This window comes from Bactrocera dorsalis, chromosome 5 (genome assembly GCF_023373825.1).
Source record: "Bactrocera dorsalis isolate Fly_Bdor chromosome 5, ASM2337382v1, whole genome shotgun sequence".
In the NCBI taxonomy this organism is placed as follows: Eukaryota; Metazoa; Arthropoda; class Insecta; order Diptera; family Tephritidae; genus Bactrocera; species Bactrocera dorsalis.
Window position 1 is genome coordinate 27,923,191 of NC_064307.1, and position 17,183 is coordinate 27,940,373.

A 17,183-nucleotide genomic window follows, 5' to 3' on the forward strand; every position below is an offset into this window, starting at 1 on the left:
GCAAACTTCATACAAAGGACGGTGGACCCACAAATTGATTCCAGACATACATTCGTGGATAGATAGGTAACATGAGGACCTGGATTTCCACCTAACCCAAATACTTAGTAGCCATGGGTGCTTTAGAAGCTACCGATAGAAATATCGTCATGACTTTAGTCCATATTGTCCGACGTGTACAGAGTACAAAGAAGACTTTGAACACTTACTCTATCTTTGCCTCGGTTTTCAAGTATAAGAGAAAACTTTAAAACCCAACATCAACTGATGATCAACACATCAATAAAGTAAAGAATTAGTGCTTGAGATTAGACGATTAAAAGCTTACTGCCATCGTTGAAATGTCGTAAGGATCAGTGAAAAACATTTTGAAAGATCATTTGGGCCTAAGAAAATTAAAAGCACGACTTGTTTCAAAATCACAAAAATTTTTCAGCGTCGCATTCACATCTGTAAAACAATGCTTTCCAACTACCAGGATGCCGAACTCAAACGCAAGTTACGGAGAAACCGTTTAGAGTTAATTGTAGACATTAAATGTGAGTCCGGAAATTGATTTTAACAACTATTTCGAGGCTTGGAAAAAACGTTGGCACCAGTGTATTGAGGACAAGGGGGAATACTTTGAGGGAAACAACATGAATTTTGAAGAATAAATTAAAAATTTTCAGCTTACCAAGAAAGTCTCACTATTCTTTACTCATAGTCGTACAAACATATTGACTAAGTATATTTGACGAGACCATTGTCGGCATTTATAAATAAAACTATACAAATATATAAGTATAATATACTTAAAATATGTAAATGTAAATGGATTTTGTATTAAGCAAACGCCGCAATTGGCACATTCATGGGCAATCACAGCCAAGTGTCGCTCATACGACCTGTCGCACGCGTATTTTGTGCGGTTAAATTGTGCCGCCACACACACACACACACACACAAAAACACACAAGTGCGACTTGTACGGTTATTTGCCACAACACACACTGAGTAATATGCAAATATTTGAAGCGCTTTGCTTTTAGCTCATGCGGGCGATGACAAATATTTGTAAGCACTCACACATACACCCATACACAAATACATGCCGTCATTTACATATGCCAGTTTGTGCAAATAAAGAGGGGGAAACGGCTTTCAACTGTACAACTAACTGAATTGCCTTTAGCTTTTTGCATTCAAAGAAGGAAAAAAGTGAATTTTATCAACTTTTTTGGTGGAACTTGAGCTGAAAGTAAGCGTCACTTGCTCACGGTTGTCTAAAATTTGCCGAAGATTCTTCCATTTTAAGTAATTAAGAAGTTCCAGCGTGTTTTGTATGCAAAACTCGTTTTATCGACATGTCCGCTTTTTGCTGAAAATGCTTGCAAGGTACACTCACACAAATATATTTGCAATTTCTTGCGGTTCACCGACATTCACTGCCACACACACATCATCGTCGGCGCACATTCGCTCGCATTTATTTAAATTTACCTTTTCAACTGATTTATTTTGCACTCAAACGCATTTGCATTTGTGTGTGTTTGCCTTAAGTCTTACATGAGTGGTGCACACACAGTGAAATCGCAGCTTGCGGCGCTTTCCATATTTTGCTGTGGAAAACGCTGCTTCGGCGTACTTGTATTTTATCAATGTGCGCCGAGTTATTACTATATACATATAAATATAGGCTTATATACATATACTCGTATATATGGGCATATATTACATTTCACATGTTTAGCTGAAACCACAAAGGCTAATTAAGCGTCCCTCAAAGTGTTTTCAAAAAGCCTTATGTACCCCTTTCACAATGAGCTAACCTAGGTGGGCGTTAAAGCGCCTGAAAGCACTAAGTAGACATAAATTATGTGTGGATTTTTATACCAGTCCATTAATTGGTTTAAAGTAGTTATAACTGGTTTTTTACAGCCAACAGTTTTTTATAATACCTAAATTACACAACATGCCTATATTTACTATTGAATAGAGAGGAACAGTTGCGCTTATTAATGTCATATCCACTTATAGGTCAAAAAACGATTTTTTTGTTTTTGATTTTTGTGAAGAGCTGTTTTATTTAATAAATAAATAAAAAACACATATTTAATTTATACAGAATGTACTTGAATAATCGGCGAATAGTTTTGAAAAATGTTGAATCGCTTTGATCTCTTAACTGGTATTCGGCAGCACCACGGAAAAGGTGTTAGGCAGTGAGGCTCATTAACTCATTAAGAGTGCATAGATGAGCCGAGTTAAATTTTTGGCAATCAATCAGTGTTTATAGATGGTATGGTAAACTCAATTGAGATCGTAGATCACTCCAAAACGAATTTCATGAAGATCAACCAAAATCGGTTGTTGTGCCAGAGACTGATATTGCCAGATCGCCATGTAACTTATCGTAAGATAGAGGCAACTATATGTATTAATGAGAGTAGCATACATTCAACATTAGTGTTTTTTATTGAAACTTATAGCAACAGAACAACGCCGAACAGTAAATTCTGAATGCTAAACCAACCATCTGTTTGTCATTTGTCTCCGGACGAGGACGAGTCACTCTTCACCGCGACAATGCGAGCTCTCATATATTGACTGAAAAAACTGGACTCAAAACATCAATGCGATGATTCATTCACCGTATAGTCCTAACTTGCTACTGAATGATTTCTTTTTATTTTCGTACGAAAAAAATAAACTAAGACGTCAACTTTTCCGACACCTGAAAGGGCGGTCGATGTGCTCAAAAGTCGTGATTTCGAGATAACCCAATCAAAATGTCTGGACAATTGATTCAAACTCATGCAAAGGTGTACGGATCTAATTTGAGACGACTTTTATTAAAGCAGTTTTCGATGGTTAAAATTTATTTTTGTTGTCGAATCTTGAAATATAAAAGGTAACCCACGTAAAATGTTATTTCATTCCGCATAAATCAAGTTTATTCGATTCGCTACTTTTGAACTTTATTATGCCACACCCTTATTATTACGTCCCATGGCTGTTTGAATTATTTACCTTTTTATTTATACCGGATATTTGTCGCTATTTTTATTTCACCGAACTGTCTATTCAATGTTTTTTCGCAACACGGATGCAGATAATCGACTACTAAAAACTCAACGAACATATAGTTGTTGTTAGTTAGCAATACACAATGATTCTCCATCGTCGTTCGATTAGCCAAGCTAAACAATCGTGAGTTTTTCTACAAGTAGTTGCCATCAAGGTCAGGAAATGTGTCCAGACCACCAGAAGAGAGGTATTACAAAAAGCAAGTTAGAGCTGGTTCGAGTTATGAGAAGACTCATTGCACCGTGGACATATATTTCATATGTCGTGTTCGATTCTTGATAGGACTTCAAACTATTACACTAACCGAAATGAAATTGCGCAAAGATTACTCTAGCAACTCGAGCTATTCGATATATCGTTAGTTGTTCTTGCGCCGTAATAAGATACAAAAGTATGACGGGCGGGTCTAAAATTATGTGGAGCCAGACCGAAATATCTCTATTGTCGTACACGCAATTAAATATAAACAATAAAACAAGTCTACGAGTGGTACAGAGCCTTCAAAAACGGTTGAAAGATCGTTCAAGACATGCCTCGTTCTAGACGAACTTCGACCTCTTTAACTGATGAAAATATTAATAAAAAGTAAAGAATATGGGCTTGAAAATCTTCACGCAAGCGATGACAAAAAAGCTCAACATCTCTCGCGAGGTATGAAATGCCTTTTTGCTCGACTCGTGCCGATAAAGCTGATTTATTTTCACAAAAGAGTACTTTAAACAGGTTTTTTTGACATGCTTGATCGTGCGAATTCCGATCCCACATTCATAGAGTGAATTACGAGTATAACTGCGGATGAGACATGGGTTTTATCAGATTTCGTTCGTTTGATTTTTTCTTGTACCCCAAACGGCAATTGCCGCTCTGTGGAACCCGTTTTCAGTCGACCTAAGAGATAAAACGAAATTCGCTGGAGAAGCTGAAAGCCATCCCAAAATGTGCTTATGAAATGTATTTCGAGGACTGGAAATATCGTTTTAAAGATAAACCGATAGAGCTGACAGAACTGAGTGGCTACATTTTAGAATGCCGTAACTGTCATAAATCAATCGAAATATACCTTTTAAGTTATAGTATGAAATTTTTAAAGGTGTAATCTATCGAAGTATGAAAAAAGAGAATTTTTCTAAATTCACATTTAGTTTGAACCTCAATATAAATAGAAGATATTTTTGCTGCTCTCTCCACTGAGTACGAATTCCTTGAATAATAAAAAATGCTCTCTTTCATGAAAATCCAAAAATAAATGAAATAGACTTAAATGAGCTTACTACCAAACCTGCAGTCTAATTTATTTATTTGAGAAATTGTTTTCTTTTTCCTTTTTCTATCATATCTTTTGTATGTGCGAGAAAAAAGTATGAAGATTTCCCAAAGAGCATGTGCACTGGCAATCCCGCAGCCAAAAATACATTTATAATGAAAAAGTACAAAATTGTATGCATTCCCCAGTACAGTTACGAAAACACAAGCAAATGCAAGAATATGCCAGTCGGAAATGGTTAGTGCAGAAATCGGTTGAATTTTTAACTTTGCGCTCATTCCACATGCCTGTCTACGCTGGTTTTCAACCAGCAACTAGTCTGCTTAGCTTTCGGTTTTCTGCAGGGCATGTACTTGTGTACACTTCACACAGAGGTATTTGTATCAGCTTAAACATGTCGACAAGCCCCTCTTGACATTTGCTTTCCGTTGACTTTTGTGTTGTTTTTGTTTTTATTTTTATTTTCGGGTAACTTATAAAATTTCAAATTAATGAGCTCTTGTTGTGTTGCGGCGGTATTGTTCATCGTTTAATTGGTTTAACATATACTTCATAAATAACATATGTATGTATATATTTTCTCTTATGTAGTTATGTATATATGTATTTATTGTATACTTCTTCTTCTTAATTGGCGTAGACGCTGCTTATACAGTTATAGCCGAGTTCAAAACAGTGCGCCAGGCGTTCTTTCTTTTCGCTGTTTGGGGCACTGTACGAATATGTAATGAAATAAGCCAAAAAAATTAATGTGTAATAAGTGGGCCGAGAAGGAATGAGCGTTCAAAAATTTACATTTCTGGGTATTTTTGGGATAAACATCTCATTTTATTGGTTTATCACTTAATAAGGAAAAACGTTAATTTCGTTTGTCATGAAGGTAAAACGCCCTTCACAAATAAAAATATCACGCCTGTCATTCGCTGCGTATAGAAAGCTCCAATGAGTCATCGAAAACTGTACTCAATGGATGGACCATCTGAGACGAAAGAGATAATCTTCAAAAGTTACGTGCTCAATGTTCTTTCGGATGATAATAAATATTTCCCACTGAATTTGAAGTTTCTGTGTTTTTTCTTGGAAAAGGTAAAGAACCTCGAAATGGATCACCCTATAAATTTTAGTGAGCATAGAAGGAATGAAAAAATAGAGTTTGAAATTTTGAACAGAAGCTGCGCTGGTTTGGTCATGTACTCCGGATGGATGAGAACAATCCAGCTTCGAAGGTATTTGATTCAGTACCCACCAGTGGAAGCAGAAGAAGACTCCGTTGGAAACATGAGGAAACAGGAGTCAGAAGGACCAGGCTGCACTTGTTGTCTAAAATACCAAATAGTGAAGAGAGGGAAGAAAAGAAAAGAGGCTGACTCAGTGATTTAAACTATGACTTATGAATAGATCATCGCGTGAATAACAACAAAATAAGACTAGGAACTGTTGACTGTTAGAAAATTATCCAAAGATGTAATTATATTTCTTCACGACACATGAAATACTTCTTTATGTGATCAATCCTACACATAGAAGAATTTTTCTTCGCCCGACATGAACTTTAGCTCAAATTAGCAACGAAAAATTAGCCAATGGGGCAACATTGTCTGAATGTACCACAAAGAACTCACAGAATATGAAAAACGGAATATTGCACAATCCAAAACGAACAACGGGAAATCACCAGCCATATTGCCACATAAATGGTTTCCGAACGTACTGTATTCACTTCCACAGCGAAAATCATCCACGAATGCGAGCAACCATTCATAAGCCTCGTGTACATTAGGTTGGATGTGGACGTATGCTCGGAACGCAACCAATATGCACTTGCAAATTAAAGCTAAACGCCGGCCGGGCTGAACCTAAACGCTTCACTGGAGCCACTCACCAGCATTTGGGGATTTTCGGCTGTTTTCCATTCAAAGCCATTCTTGCCGCCGTAGAGAGTGCGTTAATGAAAGCATTGACCAAAACACATGTAGGTTCGTATTTACAGCGGCCGATTTGGCCTACTTTTTGTACTCCCCAAATGCCTTCGTTTTCTTTTGTTTACTAGGTTCGCTTCTATTTGCTTTTGTGCAGTCAAAATTTGCGTATTTGTGCTATTCTCTTTGAGCATAAATTGGTTCGGTCTCACATGGACGGCATTTGCTCGTTGCCTTTGTGCGAATTCATTGTTTGCATTACTTTGTTCTAAGGCAATCGGCAGTTGTATGACTTTTTCGTACCTTTGTTTCACTCATTACCTCTTTGTAAATTTGCTTGGTTAAATATTTCTAAAGAAAAGTGGTGAGCACAGACTGTTGAAGGGGTGCAACTCAAATAACATGAGAGCCAAAAGCAACACGCTGGCAATGTAATATTCCTCAAAGCTTAAAATCATCGGGGAACCGTTGGAGTTGGGAGATATCGAGCTAAGGTCGGATTTATTAGTTGGGTTCTTGTTGATCCTCAATAGCAAAGCATTCAAATAAGAAGTCTTACACCTGTTAGGGGTACAAAAAAGCTGGATGAAAGTGTCATGCGACCCGTGTCGAGGATCAATCTGGGTGGGGACCTTCAAATAACCAAGTTTCGAACGGAGTCTTCGAATAAATGGTGTCCTCCGTAATATGATAGACTTACTTGCGTAGCTATGCACAAACGAACCTCCTTTCTCCTAACCTCGTGGTTCCAAAATCTGAACCAACCTAAGAAAAACAGGAGTCCGATTCTCTTGAAAAAAAATCGGAGGCAGACCAGAGAATACTAGTTATTCGCAGAAGAGAGCCAAGTTTGGTATGGGTTCAAGAACTGGCAGACCTTTTAGTTGATGCTAAGCCTAATTCCAAGTAGCCAACAACATCACCGGCTGCCTGCACCAAACTCGGTAGCCAAAGTATAGATACAAAGAAGGGAGGGGAATGAGATGCCAGTAGTGCATCTGCAAAGCAAAGCTTAGTTTTCAGGTTTTCGCGAAAGCCAGGTACACGGCAAATAGTAGACTTGATTCACAGTTTTCCCCGGTGGAACTGTGGACGATTCCACGGCTATCAAAGAACTCCAGAATCATCGTTTTCGTTCGACTTGCTCATGCGAACTTTTTTCGGGCGGGGGTCACGTGGAGAGAAGTGAGCTGGGCAAGACTACAGCTTACAATTTTAGCGTACGAAGGGCCCAATGACGCAAAATTTTATGGCGCCGCGTCACTCATTTCTGTCGTGGCCTGCAAACGCATAATCGCGAACTCAGCTAGAGAGATGGTACATATATCAATGTAGAGGGGAGGCATGCCGAAAAAAAAAGGAAATTTCAAGATCACAGGTTTATCACAAGCGCGGCAATAAAATCAGTCTCATTACTTAATTGTCAAACCTCGTACAGGTTAGCCATCGCCATGCACGGATGCCAGGTAAGGTCACATAAAACTGATTTCTTACGACCACGAGAGATTGGTCGAACACTACAACTCTACGCTATTGCCAAGGTAGGAGATGTATACCTCGGAGCTGGGCTGGTAGTAAGAAACAAAAAAGACATTCCGTCTAAGTTAAAAGCAAGTGTCTGGATTCCTGGTACACTTATATAAGTTATAATAGAATAAAATGTATAATAAATTACCTGATCTTTTATATACTTGTATGCAGTATTTTATTAAGTATATCTATTTGGAATATCATCGAACACATAGAAGTTACAAACGTACCTGGAAAGAGATAAGATACTGTTATTGCTTAAGTAGTGCTTTTATGGGTTAGTTATGGGTTAATATACATAATAATGTAATAAAATTGTGTTCGTTCTCAATTATTTGCAACGAGAAGGAATTTTAGTATGTACTCATCTCAATATGAAAACACAAAACTTATACCGATTTAAATATAAGCTAATAAGGTGAGACTTTAAAATAATACATTATGATCTGTGATGAAAATAAAAAAATAAGAAAATAGTTTTTTTGTATTGACACAAAATTTGAGTGTTCGTTATAAAATGGTTATATATTCGTTATATCTGACAGGGGTGACTGAAAATTTTATGCTACGTACATATGTATATGTATACTTTGTTTTGTATTATAGGTGCCAATATATTTTATATGAGATTTCTTAATCTTCTGCATTAAAGTTTTTATCTTCAAAGCAAATAAACCTAGAATATTGGAAAGGTGATATTTTAATAAAATATTTACCGCTATACAAAATAGGTCTTATTTATATTTTTCGTGCCAATATTCCTTTAAAAGTTATACTCATTTAAGGTTAGGTGAAATATACTGTATTCATATAGTACACCATGTCGTATGAGCAACATCTCATGTAGTATAAGTCACTTGAGGGAATGCACAGGCCATTTGATGCTTAACTTTAACTGCATATAACTTTAAAAGAAATGTTTTTATGAAAAAAATCATACAGAACATTCTTTAGCGCGAAGAATTTTGTATCCGAATATTGTACGAAGTTAAAGGTTTACCTTTTTAAGGTAATATAACAACAAATATCAGGTTATATAAATAGTGGTACAATAAATGTAATTTACGTACGATTTAAACTGAAAACAAAGAGCGTGTTAACTTTGTGTTCGTATTTTTAGAACAAAATTATAATCTTCATGCGGCGTTTGCTAATAGATAGTCAACTTGGAAATAACGATCACCCTAATATATGTCACATAAGTATTTTAAGCCCTTCTGCAATCTCCACATACAAATCAGCGTACATGACTAACGGTATAAAATGTATCAAAAGCACGCGCTCATTTATGGCGCTCAGCAATTAATGTACATGTAGTTAAATACATACACACATACATGCGCACTTACACGCAAATAAATCGCTACAACAATCAATAAATGTACGCCGCGAGCAATTAAACGCGCTTAATAGGCTTAATTATGAAAAAGTATAGTGGCAAATACAATATGTCGTCAGCGCGTTGGAACGTAGCGCAGCAGCTGATGCAGCAATAAACTCCCATAAAACATACGCACACACATACATATACACACTTACATTAGCGTGGAATTGCGCGCTCACGCAGCTGAACGTTGGCATACGTCCGCCGTCCGTCAGCCAGCCATCGGCGGCTCACATAAATGCTCCCCGATGCAATGACGCCGAAGGATGTACAAAATTAATCATTAATATTAATAAGTTTGCCGGGAAATGTCGAGCGCTCAGTCGGGGGACATATTTAAAAGTGAAATAAATGAGTTCCTGAAGATGGCGCAAACTTGTGTAAAATGTAATGCGTCGCCGGCAGCGAGAGTTGGACGTTAGCGTAATGTTTTACTTATTGTCGTTATTTAGGCTGTAAAATTTTTTCGCGTTTATTAAATATTGATGTACGAGTATGTGCCAACGCAGCTGTGTGTGTTTAAGGAGTTAAGTAAAAGTTTTACCGTTAATTTTTCCATTATAATTATGAAAAGCGCTAATTATGATCGATACATTTTTAATTTTAAAATTACTTTTGCTGTGATGGATTAATAGCACTGCTAACGGGGCTGTGATGGATGCGATAAAAACGTTTTTATTGTTTTTCTTGTTCTTCTTTGTTTTTATTTTTTTTTTTTTTTTTTTTTTTTGTTGAGTCGTATTTGGCCGTGCTACGTCTGCCGACATTTAATAATGGCACCGGTGAGCTCGTCATTCGTCAAAATTTTCCAAAACATTTTTTCATTATGAAATTAATTATTTTTATGACAGCAGAGATGACAGTGGAATTATTTTAAATTATCACCTATTTCTCTTGGCCTAAGCTAGTCTGAGTTCTTTAAATTAAATCAATGAATAAAAGTCTATTGAAATTCTTTTGTAAGCAGTTTCTGCAGTGATATTCCCAACAATCTCATAACAGCGAACTCTAGACCCAAAATAAATGTAATTAAAATTTGGCGTATATTTTGTATCAACACGAAGAAGTTTGAAACTAGTCCGATATAGTCTTACTTCTTCATTGGTTCTAAATTTTTCTTCACGAAGCAGTCAGATCTGAGAACAGACGTGATTCACTGTGGACCAAACCTTAAGAAGATGGTGGTTACAAAGTCTTTTGGACCCTTTATGATATTTCTCTCAGTCCAAAAAAAAAAATTCCTCTTCATTGTAAATAAATTTTTTTTTCATCGAGCAATCTTTTGAGATCTGAGGACAGGAAATACTTTTGGAGACCAGATCTTAAGAATATGTTGGACGCTAAGTGGTTTGAAAAACAACTTGAGCGCTTATTCTGCTATGGGTGATATGAGGACTCTAAGTGCGCAACTCATTGGGAGGGCCCCCCAATAAAGGTGTTAATAGCTCCGTTGTGAATGGCGTTCAGTATGCGTCGGAAATTAGTCACGTCCTAGATTTGATCCGTATATTGTTTTAGTTCGTTGACATATTGGAAGAATATTATTCTGATGTTCCTAGATGGCGGCTCCGCTTCAAGCAGGAGACTGCAGGGATGGTTTCCGTGAAGGTACCCGAGGAACCATTTTGGTACGCACTTATTGGCCGGCCGGTAAATTACTTTCAATGTTTCCAACAATATACCTTTGTCCATGCCACAAATGTTACCGATTAGTGAGTGGAGAATCTTGATACGGCCCTATACTTTTGTAGTAATATCAGTTATATGTGGAGTGAAGAAGTGCAGACAGTCGGATTTTTAACGTCAAACCACGGAAAAGTTGTAAATAGGATGCCCGTGGATATAGCAGAGGTGAGCTTCAGGCTCCTAGCAGTGAAAAAGCGAGAAAATTCTAGGAGATTGACGTTCACTTTGCGCTTTCACTTTAGAAAAGATAAATTATTTTGATCCATCGCAATATCGTACAATAATTTGCGCAGGGAGTTAGAGAAACCTCTTCTTGGTGGTTGTGATATCTGTCCTTTGCTATCTGCAAAGTGTAACTTTTGAAAAGTAATTCATGTTGTAGCATATAAAACAAGTTTCTAGTTTTTTCATATTTTCGTCGGAAGCAATCCTTTTGGACGTCACTAATCTAATGAATTTATTTCTTTACAGTATTATATATCCTACACAGATTTAAATAAACAACTTAACAACATTTGCGCTCCCTTTCGTGGAAATGGTTCTATCTGCCTATTATGTACGTTTGTATAGTATATAAATAAATACCTTATATTAATTAAATTTCAAAAAGTCTAAATTTAGTCTCTATGTACAAGAGCTGGACGTTTTCAACATTTAAAATTACAATAATTAGGGGCCGATCGTTAGTTTCGCTACTCTTTTGTATAAATTTCTTCTCTTGAGCGTCCTTATAGACTCTTTATTTTTATTATCTTTAGAAACCAATCCATTTGACGTTACTTGCACTGATGTCAACTTAAAGCTATAGGCAATGTCCTGAAGTCATGAAAGTCTCTACAGCATTTATTAAGTATTTCGATTAAGAAAGCAACGTCTGCCTCAAAACCACCTAGCTACCCAGCAAAATCTTATTCGAACTCATAATCATAAGCCTCCTCACAAATGTAGACTGCACTTCCAGATGACTAGTCAACCAAAATAAAAACACAGCAAATGAAGGAAGCAAAACATAACAGCAAATGCACTGGCATTACAAATTGGAAGGGTAAAAATTTTCCATTTAAAAAATAATAATTGCCATAAAACTTCCACTACAAAAATGATGAAAATGAAAAGTGGCCAAGCAACGGTGGAAAAAAATTCTTAAAAATGTGGAAAAATACGTGGAAAAGCGCTATCTGCGTCGTAATTTTCTTTTCTTATGCGTCATGCAACGTTAATTACCCGGCTTTCGCACATTGTGCAACGGCTAGGCGCCAAGGACGTGCCATGTAATGCGGAGTAAAGGTGAAACGTTAATAACAAGTTACATACATACATACCTACAAGTGGTTGAACACGAGGGATTGGAGAGGTACTATATCAAGAGGATTGAAATGTATTCGCGTTTATAGAACTGTATGTACGTAAGTATGAATTATTATAGAACAAGAGTATTGAACTAATAATGGAATACCATAACACAATAATACCATTAAAGTGCAATCAATACAATTAAGATCGGAATATAACATAAATGGCCTAAACGACTACTTTTGCCGGAACGAATTCGATGAGTCAAGTTATATGTCATGAATAATACCTTCTATATTGACTTCCAAAAGTTAAAGAGAGTCCGGTTTATTGCTAAATACCAATGACTACAAAAAACCCTAGAAAAAGTAGTCTATGGTGTTAAATCACAATTTCTTGTGGGGCACGTAACAACAGCTTGTTGGAACCAGATGCTGTCAAGATTAATTTCTTCCATTTGCGGTCATAAATAGTTTGGTTATCAGCGATCTATACCGCTCCCAGTTGACAATAACGGTGCCACCAGCTTCATTTTGAAAGCTGTAGGACCCGATGACTCCACTAGACCAAAAACCCACGCCAAACTGTCAATTTAGGTGGACGTTTTAGGTGTTTATGAATAATTTGAGTATTATTTTCATACCAGCACCACTCCGATGTCGAAACAGTTAGAGTAGTATTTTTTACGTATAGACTTCAAGACCTTCTTCTATTCGACTTTCATCTCTTAAGTTGTGTCAAAATATTTGTCGGAGTTTTCTGACTAGCCAGAAGTCGCACGAAAAAATAGGACGAATACGGCGGTTGTGGAACGATATGAGTCGAGTTTAGAAAAAAAAGAATCACATAGATATTAAACAAAGTAAAATGTTCGCCAGGGTCTTCATTCGCCATTCTAACACAAATTTCACTTCTTCACATGTTCTATGCAAAACACCTGCTGGGAAAGTTCTCAAAAAAATTATTAATATGATTATTAAATAATTTCTATATATTTCTTAAAGTCATACTAATCATCCGCCACTTATCTTTCAATTAAACTCGTCTAACGAGTTCTCTGCTGCCAGGCACCAAACGTCAGCTGCACTGATTCACATGTTCAATATTTATGCGCAACACTTACGTGGCCCTACTCAGTCAAGTTTTAACTCTGTATTTTTCCGCTTAAATTCGGTGCACACATTTGCACGTGAAACTGAAAAATATAAACTCACAGAGAAACCACATTAAGCACCTCCAACTAACGCCTCGATTTCGGCAAGCCAATGCAGTTTCACTTTTGACGTATTCACTGCTGACAAATGTGTGATTCAGTTCATTGTTGTTATTTACAGCTATTTAGTGTGTACTTTGTACTTGGCTGGCATACGCATGCCATGTCTTTCATTCAGCTTCCAACAGCGCTGTGGGGTCTCTCTCAAAGGACCTCTGTCGCCCTCAGTTTTCCATCATGTCCGTTGGATATTTAAGTTCACCACAGTGCTCTTCTTTGCCAGCGTTACTGTTCGTGTTTACGACGAGCGGACTTGTTGCTGCTACTATTTTTGTTGTTGTTGTTGTTGCTGTTATTGCAAGCGCAGCACATTTGTCGTATGTCCAATGTTGCCAATCAACAAAATCAACCTCAATTTGTCACAATTTCCCAATGCAACACAACGCATTCTTGTTGTTGCTGTTGTTGTTGTTCATGTATTTGCTTCGTTCACAGAAAACTGATAAAGTCCGCAAGAAGACAAATATTGTTTTTTTTTTTAGAGAATACTATGAAAAGACAAATGAACTACTGAATGATGCCTGGTTGGTTTTTGAACTCGAAAAACTTGTGCTTCCAAGTATTGTTCAACCAATATCGATGAATATCAAATAGATTTTTGTCTGTCAGTTGTTCATGGGAATTGGTTATTTGTAGTATAACTGGTGAATTTAAAGCTAAGGCTTGCCTTTCAAATGTCAACTAGATCACGTGTGGGTCGTGTCATGCTGTCATGTTATTTTTGTTCAGTATTGTTTGACATTTCAACGTGAATAGACTTATGCCTGAACAACATTTACAAATCGTTTAACTTTACTACGAAATTTCTCGTTCAGTAAAGAATGCTTCGCTCTACTTATGATTAACAAAATCGGCCTATTGAGAGTACTATTCGCAACACCATCAGCCATCTTGAGACCCAGCATTCTTTATTAGATAAGAATCGACCGCCTAGACCAGTTCCAGCGCGCAGTGAAGAAAATATAGAACCGTAGCTGAGAACGTAACCGTCAATGGCTACCGTTATCGCGTCATGATAACCGACTTTTTGATGCTTGAAATTGAAGCTCGTGATCTCGGCGACATTTGGTTTCAACAAGACGGCGACACTTTCCACACATCACATCAATAAATAGATTTATTGAGAGAATACTTCGGTGAGCAGATATTTTCACGTTTTGTGATGGTTAATTGGCCGTCAAGATCGTGTGATATCACAACATTAGACATTTTCCTGTGGGGATATGTAAAATCTGAAGTCTATGCGGACAATCCCGCTTCAATTCAGACCTTGGAACAAAGCATCACGCATACCAGTCGAAATGCTCGAAAGAGTAGTCCAAAATTGGACTCAATGGATGAACCATCTCAGGCGTAGCCGCGGCCAACATTTGAAAGAGATAATCTTCAAAAAATAAATACCAGAACATTATTTTTTAATGATAATAAAAATTCCTTACACATTTTTTTATTTTTGTGTTTTTTTTTCTTTAAAAAAAATAGGTAATCTTGAAGTGGATCACCCTTTAGTACATAAGCAAATCGCATATTTGTACTTGTAAACCGCTCTAACAGGCTTATAAGACTAGCTCACTTGGAATAGCTTTTATAAAAATAAAATATTTAACTTAATATAAAATCTAGGAGAAAAAGCATCGTAAAAAAATAACTGTTTATGGCTTTTGAGCTTTCTAGTTCTATTCCTTTTTTGTTTTTCTCATTGCATTTTACATTTTCTAAACAAAGTCAAAGTGACTGGAGAATGGTATGCAAACATGAAAGCTAAAAAGTCACAACAAAACGAGAAAAGCAAAAGTTTAGGAAATAAAAAATATTAAAGACAGACATGCATGCGTAAAAGGATATATATTTTGTGTAACAGCACTTTATTGTATATATTTTAATAGACTGAAACTGAAGAAAACAGACTTGAATCACAAAATGACAAGCATACTGATGAAACGCAGACATCTGCATGTAAATATGTACATATATGTTTATGTGTACTTAACTGAGGACACATCCACAACCTGAGAGAATTATGCAAATGAGATGTTAAAATAAATGTGACAAGAGAATACAGCACAAGCAACAAATGTTGTTTATGACCAACTCGTCGTAAGTGATTTGAGATATTTGAGCTATTTGTGTTTATATATTATATATGTATACAGGTTTGTGTGTATAGAAATATCCTCTGATATATTCCCAACCCAAAAATGTGTATCTATTGTTAAGTAAAAACAGATTTAAAAGACTCTCACTCTTTGAAACCAAATAGTAAAAGCGCATGCCTAGAATGATAGTCAAGAGGAGCGATTTTCGGAATTAAAAGAAAAGCCACTGCATCAATTGTTTTAAAGCGTTGAGTCTTAATTTCAAGAAAAAAATGTAGATTGTTGTATGAAGCAACACAAGCAGAACCTGCAGACAATAATTTGACAGTGATCGGATGATTGGTCTTCACGTAATCACTGCAGCGAATTTGAAAAAATCTGTTTCAAAAAATTCAAATACATTTTGAGTATTACCGCTGTATACTCATTTGCCATAAAATTCCCAAACTTAACCAAAAACTGATGTTTAACCAATATACCCACTGCCAAGAAAGTATCGGGAATTCTTCATTTCCCCCTCGTATATCCCGTTTCTATGGGACAGGTAAATTTTTATTCCTAGGTTGGTACAACTGTCCTTAATTATGATGCCAAAAATTAGCGCGATCTGTCAACCAGTGTGTTTACAGCAGCTGTTTATGGCAGTCGACCTCAGTAGTGTTTGTCGAATTTTACAATGACCGATTATATTGATCAACGTATTTGTGTTAAATTTTAGCCAAACACTCAACAAATGCCATTGAGCAAGCACCGTATTCACCTGATATGGCCCCCTGTGACTTTTTCTTATTCGCCACACTGAAATATCCACTTCGAGGAACACGCTTCGACTCAATTGCAGACATCAAAGCAAATTCGACGCGAGAGCTGTAGGCCATCCGGAAAAGTCTCTATAAAAATTGTTGTGACGTTTGGAGGAAGAGTTGACACACGTGGATCGCTTCAGATGGATGTTACGTTGAAGACGATAAAATAAATTTGGATGATGATTGAAAAATTTTTGTTTTATTTATAAATTCCCGATATTTTCTTGCATAATCGGATATATAACCGATATATAATCGAAAGTATAACCACTATGTAATCGGATATATAACCGATATTTTAACTCGAACCCTTATGACATACCAGAGAAATTTTCGATTTGACTAAGACTGAAATTTAACCGATATATAATCGTATATATAACCAATATTTTACTTTAAGTCTGGGTAGCCGCATAAAACACAACGCATGAAATTAGCCTTCCGTCCTCATTTTTTTTTAAATTTTTCTTTCACTCAACCACTTTTTTAACTCAGTGAGTCTTAAAAGCAATTTTCCTCTACAAGCTTTTCGTTTCCACTTTTGCTATGAAATCACTCGGATATAATGGAATCAAATTTGCACGATTTATTCCCAACGATTTCATTTAATCTCTAATCAGTTCGCTTCCGCATGCCAAAACATTGGACTCTGGCGGCGTTGTAAGCCATTTAGTATAATTCGACCGTGGGCATTATTGACACGCATAAATGTTCACTAACCAGACCAACAAATTTTAGTAACAACAACAAAAAAGTAATACCATTAATATAAATTTGTCGCGCTGAAAGCCATAAATTAATATCGGAAAGCAGAAAAATTAGTGACCAGAGAGAAAAATACATACAAACACACATACATACAT

General features: G+C 36.5%; 1 protein-coding gene across 5 annotated transcripts in view; it reads right to left on the reverse strand.

The window, feature by feature from the left end:
• Positions 1–17,183, reverse strand: part of LOC105228705 (regulating synaptic membrane exocytosis protein 2) — a 287,009-nt gene that overhangs the window by 246,920 nt on the left and 22,906 nt on the right. The gene's annotated exons all lie outside the window — the stretch shown is intronic.